Source organism: Buteo buteo, chromosome 10 (assembly GCF_964188355.1).
Source record: "Buteo buteo chromosome 10, bButBut1.hap1.1, whole genome shotgun sequence".
Taxonomy (NCBI): domain Eukaryota; kingdom Metazoa; phylum Chordata; class Aves; order Accipitriformes; family Accipitridae; genus Buteo; species Buteo buteo.
This window is the reverse complement of record NC_134180.1, coordinates 40,765,469-40,773,869: the sequence shown is the minus strand read 5'-3', so window position 1 is coordinate 40,773,869 and position 8,401 is coordinate 40,765,469. Positions and strand designations below refer to the sequence as shown.

At 40.7% G+C, this 8,401-nt stretch overlaps 1 long non-coding RNA gene across 1 annotated transcript; it reads left to right on the top strand.

The window, feature by feature from the left end:
• Positions 1–3,150: 3,150 nt before the first annotated feature.
• Positions 3,151–7,128, top strand: LOC142035522 (uncharacterized). Its single transcript, XR_012651905.1, has 3 exons — positions 3,151–3,256; positions 5,053–5,146; positions 6,826–7,128. It is a non-coding gene; the product is annotated as an uncharacterized LOC142035522 (long non-coding RNA).
• Positions 7,129–8,401: the final 1,273 nt, after the last annotated feature.

Below are 8,401 nucleotides of genomic sequence, written 5' to 3'. Positions count from 1 at the left end.
AGGCTGTTTTAAGAATATTTGCTGGAACGCAAAGTGTTAGGCACTGGTAATGGTTTCCCATTGCCATCCCACCCAAAGATGACAGCTTACTGTTCCTGGTGAGCAGTGTCACCTTCAAGCTTACAAAAGGGGAGATGGTTCTTACTGAAACACCTATGCTGATATTTTCTGATTTTTATTCAAGTGATGATTATACGCTCTCTAGAATAACTGAGCCAACAAGTGCCGGAGAGGTTATCAAGGAATCCATTGCAGACAGGCCAGGCAGGGTGCTGCAGCCTGTGGAGGTGACAGTCTCCTGGTACTGCTCAGTAATGGAGTGACTAACATTTGGGAGTGTGGGAGTAAGTTGTCTACACCAGCTAACAATGCCTAACAGCTATTGGCCCTGTGCTGTGATGAATGAGGTTACCTTGGGCTTGAATTAATAGAGGACTAATGGAAGAAGAGAAAAATAGCAAATTACTACCTAAAATGATCTGTGATGTATCTTGTATTTTGAAGATATCCCTGTGTCAATGTGCTTGCAAAGGAATCTCTTCTACAGCCTTGTTTACTGTCATCATTTTGGAAAGGAGATTTTTCAGGACTCACTTGAGTTCATTTTATCTGATAGTCAGGAACCTCCTAATCTTTGATGCTCAAATAAGTATGTCCTTTTTTTTTTTTTTTTTTTTTTTTTTGACAAAAAACAGTGACATAGCATTCAAAATATTTGAAAGCCATGCAGAAGAATACCACATAGTAGGAAACTGTGCAGGAATAAGATGGCTGAAGCCACTCATCTGTAATAACATAATGCTTCATATGTCCAGTTCCTGTTTTACATGAATAACTTGATTAAAATCAACAGAGCTGCTCTGGGTTTTCACCAGTATTAAAACAGGTGAGCGCAAAAGCAAAAAGACCAATTGACCTTTTTTTTCTTCTTTTCTTTAGGTATGCTGAATCAATTTGTTTGTTTCTTTGGAACACTTAAATATAGAAAATGAATAGAAATGTCAGGACAGTGGAAAAAACAACACTGAAAGAGAATTTTTATGAATTGATGAGCTGAGAGCTGAGCTGGTAGCAGCAGAGTGGGATCAGTCAGTGGTCAGATACCGTATGCTGGTTCTCCACATTTTTCAGCCATCTTCAAGACTGATGGCTCATGTTACATGAGCCAGAGGAAGCCTGGAACTTCACAACTTGTTGTCAAAGAAACTTGCACCATCACAAGGCATCAACTCTGCTCTCCAGACACCCAATCTCCAGACAATTAACTTCCGTGTGCTGTTAGTACTTTGCCAAGCTGAATTACACTTTACAAGGTGATAGGGAAAAGATCTAACATTTATTTTTCCCTTTTAAACATTTTTACAGTGTGGGGAAGCTAATTTTTACAACCTAAAAACCAACCAAACAAAACAAGTCCTGCTACCCCTGACCTGACATCTTTCAGGTAAAGAAGAAGAGCACCTGACATCATTTGCAATCATTATAACCGTTTTTTAAATATCTCTGCTTTGATAAACAGATTTTGGGAGAGACATAAGAACAAATGATGCTTATCGGAATCTAAATTTTTACATTAAAGTCCATCAAACGAGCACAAAAGTAGAAATTTAGGCCTGGACACAAGTCTGGCATCACCTTCTCAATCCCACTTCAGACTGTTTTCAGGGGGAGTTGAACATTGTGCAGCCTCACTGCAGAGAGCTACGTTCCCTGTCAGTTCATATACTTGAAACTTCTCTACAATCCTTGCAAAAGGGGGCCAAAATCACCGATTTTCTTGGTGTTTCACTGAAATTTTTCCTGTGTGGACGCCAGTGCTTTCCAACAATGTAAGTGTTTTTTCTTTTTGATAATGGACAAGCTATATATTTCAAAGATCTGCATAAGCTCCTGGCTGCATGTTCACCATGGCAGACGGCGACAGTTGTGCTCACTCCCGACTCTCTGCAGAGTAAGAGATTTGCAGTTTCTGTGCCAAACCAGTCAAACCCCACATCTCACATCATTCACTAGAAAATTAAAATGGTGAGCTGTACATGATGCTGTTGTTTCTGTTCCCTGCCAGCACTTTGACACATCTGGCAGGAAAGTTCACTGTATGAAGTGTTTTCTGCCGTAGTGAGATCTTTTCATGACATTGCTCTAAAAATCCAGGTTTGCCAATTCCTTTGTTGTATAATAAGCTATGCAGCTTGTTCCACACATTTATTGCCTTACTTCTTCCTATGGTTTTAAAATGTTCTTTTATGTACCGTTTGGTAAGCAAGTCCCTGCTAAAGTCAGAGCGTAAAGCTTGTTCAAGGTGCTTGCATTCCTTGAAAGTAGCCAGGCAGGCATTTTCTACACCAATGCAAATTATTCATCAAATTTATTCCATCTGGGGTTTGTATGTGTGCATGCATTCTTTGTAAGTGTTTTAGCAAATACTAAAATCCAGGTACATTAAGGGAATCAGCAAAATTCATGCCAGTATTAAATGAACATTTGAGGAGAGAGAATTTTAAGTATGCTGTGTAAAGCCTGTAATGCTTAAGGGTATATTCTTCAGCTAAATGGTTAAACTCTGCCCTAAGACCAATTTCTCCAGAACAGTAGGAAAGCAGAAAAGAAGTGAGAGTATACTTGTAGTGAAGAACATACAACCACATGAGAGGATTATTTGGGAAATTGTAATAGGCAGTTGAAGTCTTGGAGGCATTCAAGATACTTCATTGCTTCCAATAGCAAATTGTTTATGGGAAGAAATAAAGCTAAACCTATTCGTTTTTTTCCAAGTAGCTCTAGTAACGTGTAAGATTTGTGTTAGACTCCAAGTAGAAAATGATCACCAATTATATTCCAAAGAACAACAATAAAAGCTTGGTAAAAGGAAAGCGATACTGAAGCTTCTTCAGTGAGCTCAGTAGCTTTAATTGCTATGCTTTTTTGGAGGATTTTTTTTAAAACTCTGAGCCCATTTTCTCTTCTGTAGAAGTATTGCAATTCATCTACAGTGGGTTTTTTGCTTGTTCTTGTTCTTGTCTTTCTCATACTCACATTTTAACTGTGTGCCTCTGGCTATTAACCCTGTGGATTTCTTTTAGATACGAGAAAGGTTGTTTCCAGTAATCCATAAGCCTCAAAACCCACCACAGTGGAGTAACACCCCCCACACCCCCTGCTTTTCATGTCAAAGAGAAAAGCATCTTTGTGCTCTTGTATTGCTGAGAAGTCGCAGCAGCTTCACTTCTGACTCAACAGCCTTGGACAGAAGCAGGTAGCCTTTTCCTCCTTGTTGTTTTTGTCCATCTTTCAAACCAGGAGGCAGGAATTTCTCCGAAGAAAGTGATAACATTTTTCACAAGCTTATGCCCTGTGGACAGTCTGTGGTCTCCTAAGGGCCCCAGGCTATCCTCGTTATCTGATAGAGGATGGCAGTACTGGGATGTAGAGGCATAAAACCTTTGTGGGGCAGGCAGATTAAGAAAGCTTTTAACTCCCACTGGACTTAGAGGCCAAGAGAGATGAACTAAACAGCACATTATCTGCTTACAGTTTTACTCAACGGAGTGGGCTGTATTTTATCAGCAGTATGATGGGAAGAAATATATCGTTAAGCTGGGTTTCTACTTGCTGCTTTGATTCACGGTGGCAGGTCAAAAATGTTGTGGCTCACTTGGTAGTTTGAATGATCTTTCATCAAATTTTAGTCTTGCAGGTTGGACTCCACATCCTTTTAAGTACAAGCTTTTCATCAGAAGACTGGAAATGGTTACTTGTGCCAGTTAGACTCCAGGCAGTCCTGTTAAGCTCTAAATGAGAGACTTGCAGAGCCTTTGGATCTGCTGACATGCATTTCAAGCTTTTAAATCCACAGGGCAGAACCTGGGGGAGGAAGACTCCTCCTATTCCAAAAGTGCAGGCACACTTGCTCAGCATCAGAGGACCTTTTCCAGCCCCAAAGAGCAGGCAGGTTTGCCGGTGGAGTGGTCGGATCCTCACAGGGTCCCTCTGGCTGCAGCAAAGTAAAACCCTGCTTCATGCTCCCGTGAGAATCTGAAAGTTTTTTCTAATTAAGAAACTTCCTCTGTCTGATTTAATTGATCTGCATGGTCTTGCCATGGTGGAAAGGGCTTTGTTTTTGCAGGCTTTTAAAACCAGTTGCTGAATTTGGGTTCTTCCTTTAAAAGTGTCTGTCGCTGATTACTACCCAGAGTTTCAAAAATAGATACTCTGCTGTGGGATTTGGGGAGGAAAGTAAAGCCTGTATCTTACCCATAACTGTGTAATGGTGTCTGATAATTCGTATTTTAACCCCCCCCCCTGTTTTAAAAAGGAGCCTTCTGATTTCGTGAGGAGGAATCCTAACAGGGCAGAGGGAAGGAGGTGGAGGAGGGCAGAGATCAGGGAAGGCTGTAGCATAAGCTTTCCCTTCTGTTACCTGCAGGCACATTTAAACCAGCTGTTGCTGTATTAAAGAGGGTTTCTTTTTTACATCTAAGATATATGTGTAAAATTATGATACATTTATTCTGTCATTTTAACCAAGTGTTTAGAAACAGCACCCTCTACTTTAAGTACTTCTCAAAGGTAGAAATGACTGCAGCTTTTCTCTTGCCATCTCAGCTGGGTGACAACCCACGTGGTATGGAGACCTGGTTCAGCACAGCCATTCCTCCTCACAGAGGTGAGGACTTCCCAAGGTTTGATGTCCTGCCCCACCAGAAACTTTGGCTATGGTGTACGCTCTCTAGGTTTTTGCTGTCTCCATACCCTCATCGGGATGTCAATCATGAAGCCACTTCTCTTGCCCACCTCCGTCTGGCAGAATAAAGCTGAGGGACTGGGTCCCCGTGGTAGGTGTTAGTGAAGCACCAGTGAAACCAGTGGGACTGATGGTGCTAAATCCAGACCCCAGAGCAATATTTTAAGTGGGAGCAGCAAACATGATCAATTGAGAAAGTGGGCAATGCTGGACCTCCGTTCTTCCCTTGCTCCCCTCCCCTCATATTTATAGGTTTCTAATTTCCGCTGGATAATGAATATCGCTCTTCATTATAATTATGTTAAAAGGTACCAGCATGATGATTCAGAAACCCTTGAAGATATAGTCATATTTTCAGCAACAGATGGATTTAACACTGCAGATGGAGTGTTAAGAGTGCAGGTAATAACAAACTCAGCAATGTACTGTACTGAAATATAATTGGAAAGTATTAATCATATATTGGTTACTTCAGCTTCACTAAGTAGATGTTTAATTTTCATCAATCTTTTTACCAGATTCCCGGAAAGATTTCTGTGTAGACAGAGTGTGGCTTCTAGGTGAAACGATTGCCGAAGTTATTAATGACTAAGGCCTTGATCTTGCAGGCATGTGCCCATGGCTTACCCAGGCATGCAGAATAAAAATCATTTGTGTTAATAAGGCTGTCAGATGGGGCCCCATTCATATGGTCTAAGTTTCAGCTGGTGACTAGTCAGTAGTAAAACCGAGACCCCTCTCAACTTGGGGGCTGCTGGAAACCCGCCAGCAGGAATGACTGGCTGCAGGATTTGGGGTAGAACGCAGGCAATTTGAAAAGCCCTGTTTATAGAGGTGAACCAGGAGTCTAAGCCTTTGCAAGACTGGGAGTTAGCATGTAGACAAAACTGGAAAAGGCTGGGGGTTTTGCCATTCCCTATTATTTTCTTTAACTACAGACCTTTTGAAATTATGTGCATACAGAGAAATGTCTGCTGCTATTTCCATAAACCTTGTCATCTTACTGTTTTTCAAATGTGCCTTTTCCTAGAGGTTGCATTTGAAGCCTGGGTAATTCAGGGCAGTTTTTGCTCTGAGCAGGCCGTGCAGGACCAGGGCAATCAGTGATGCCTGGTTGCATACCATGACTCTGATTCTTTAATTAATGCTATTTATAACTGGGATTTCACTTGTAGGATCAGAAAGTGGCCCGTGCTCTGGTGTGGCACCTGGGGACGCAGGGAACGGGGAATGCTGTAGGGCACAATTCCAGTTCACGCAGGGAAAATCTTCATCTATTTTATGGCAGGGATATACAACATGATTTTTGGTGACAACAGAAACATTTTTCTTTTGAATGTTTCTGTGGATGGTTTGTGTTCACATTGTTCTCGGTGGCTTCAGGCATCACTGATCTGTAGCTTCACCAGGTGCATCTCCGTTGATTTCCTTACGAGCTCTCCTTTCCCTGGTAGGAGTCCGTAGCCATGGTGTGCCATGATGACTATGGACTGATCAGGCTTGTAAACAACAACATAAGCATTCAATACCTAAATTTTAAGTCTCATGAAATACTTTGGCTGAATGCTTTTGTCTTTTGCTGAACTATTTCATTCTCTAGCTATCTGCAGACCCCAAAAATGTAATGAAAAGCCGGAATTCTCTCTGGAAAGCTGACTCTCACTTGATGGTACAATATCTTTGTCTTGGCTGATAGGAAAAAAATAAATGGGTAATAAAATTCAGTGTGACTGCAAAAAAAATTGAGCATGACTAGAAACCACAGGTGAACATGCTTAATAATGCAAAATTAGCATGCTGTCTACTTTCTGACAGGCATCTGTACACCAGAGGGATACAAACAGGTACTGATCGATTAACCATGATAATCAAATAAAGGTCTGTGAGTATAAATGACTCTAAATATGGTGTCTTTTTAAGGGTACCAGTCAAGATGACTTGTTTGTAACACAGGTCCCACATTGCTGTTGCGGGGAGAGGCATCTTGCTGCTAGAATGTGAAGACAAATAGTAATTTTGCTTAATTTTGACTTACACTTGGAAATAATCTCTCCCTTATCTTCCCTTCCTATTCTGTCCAGATTACGTGGGTGAGCAGCAAGCCCCTGAGTTGCAGCATGGATTGCAGGCAGGGATGAGTATCTGGAGGAAGGATCGACCAGGATCATCTCTGAGCACCTCTGTGCAATGGGTGCTGAAGGTGTTGGCACAGAGCTGACATATGCGACTGTCTAGGCTCTGACATATGGGATGACACAGAAGACAAGAGTCGTGATGCATCAATTTTCCCAGTTGGTTGCAGTCTGAAGGTATTTCTCCTATGTGCATACTGGTAGGATAGACTTTTCACCTTTCTGGCAATGTTTGACCTGTCTTTCTCCTTCCCCCCCACCCCCTTATTTATGAGAATTAATTGAATCAAAAGTGGTTAAAATTGTCAGGCATCTTAGTTTTGATTTAAATAGTATGTTTTAAAACTTGTTCTGCATTTGTAGCACAGAGTTACATCGCTTGGGAGAGGTTCAGTCTTGCTGGTCACCAGCAGGACAGGACATTTGGTACTTGTTTGTGGGGAACAGGCAGGTAATGCATTGCATATACGCATAATAATGTAACCTAATACACATTAAGAAGCTGTCTAGGTCTGTAGAGAAAATACTAGGAGGCAGTAGATCCCGTTTAATAAATCATCTCATACTTCTCTCTAAAAGTCTTAAACTCCAGCTCAACCAAAAGGGATTGAGCAAGGGGGTGTAACTTAAATCACTGGGACCTGTGAAAGCTGCACAACCTCTGTTGTCTCCCCAGTGATATCGGGACTTTTACCTGTCTCTGTTTGCCCTGCATCATTTTAGGATATGCTGCTTGATCTTTCCAATCACTCTGATGATTTTTTTCATTTGTGATTTGTGACAAAGTGCTTTGGGATGAAAATTGTAATTGAAGCAAAATCACAAACCACTAGCTTTATGAAGGCATTTTATTTGCTAGCTCAAGCTGTGTGATATTTGCTAGATGTATCACAAAATAAAGGTAAATATCTTGTATTTTAAAACCTGATAAATTATTGACAAAGGAAAAATGCCCCAAGTTAATCAATCTGATGGTTTTGTCACCATTTGTCCCTCAAGGATTTAGAAGTAGCGGATCATGCGTTAAAGCTGGTGTGCTCTCATCATTGGAGAGAGAAAATAAACATTCCTGTGTCTCAGCTCCTCGTCAGTGTCTGAACTTGAATGAATCAGCTATTGAGCTGAAGGAAATTAAATATAAATTGACATGAAGAAAATGTTCTCCCTGCAGCTGCAGAAGCAGCTATAGTTGTCAAAAGCTGATTTTTATCCCTTCAAAGACCAGTATTTTGGGTCACATCATCCTATTAAATAGCTGGACTTTCTAGAAAAGTTTGGCCTAAAGGTACTGCTTTAACATTATATTTTTAGATTTATTAAAGTAAGTTTAATGAAAGATTGTCTTAATTTCAGTTGGGACTTTTGGCAGACATTTAGAAAGGAAAATCTGAATTCAAGCTACTCTTTTCAAATGTTGCTCCTCTTTCTTCATTTTTCATTATCACAAACACAGCATTTAGTAGTCTTACAGAGTAATTTAAAAATACAATGAGTATATTTTATTTTAAGGCTTGTAACTCAGTAG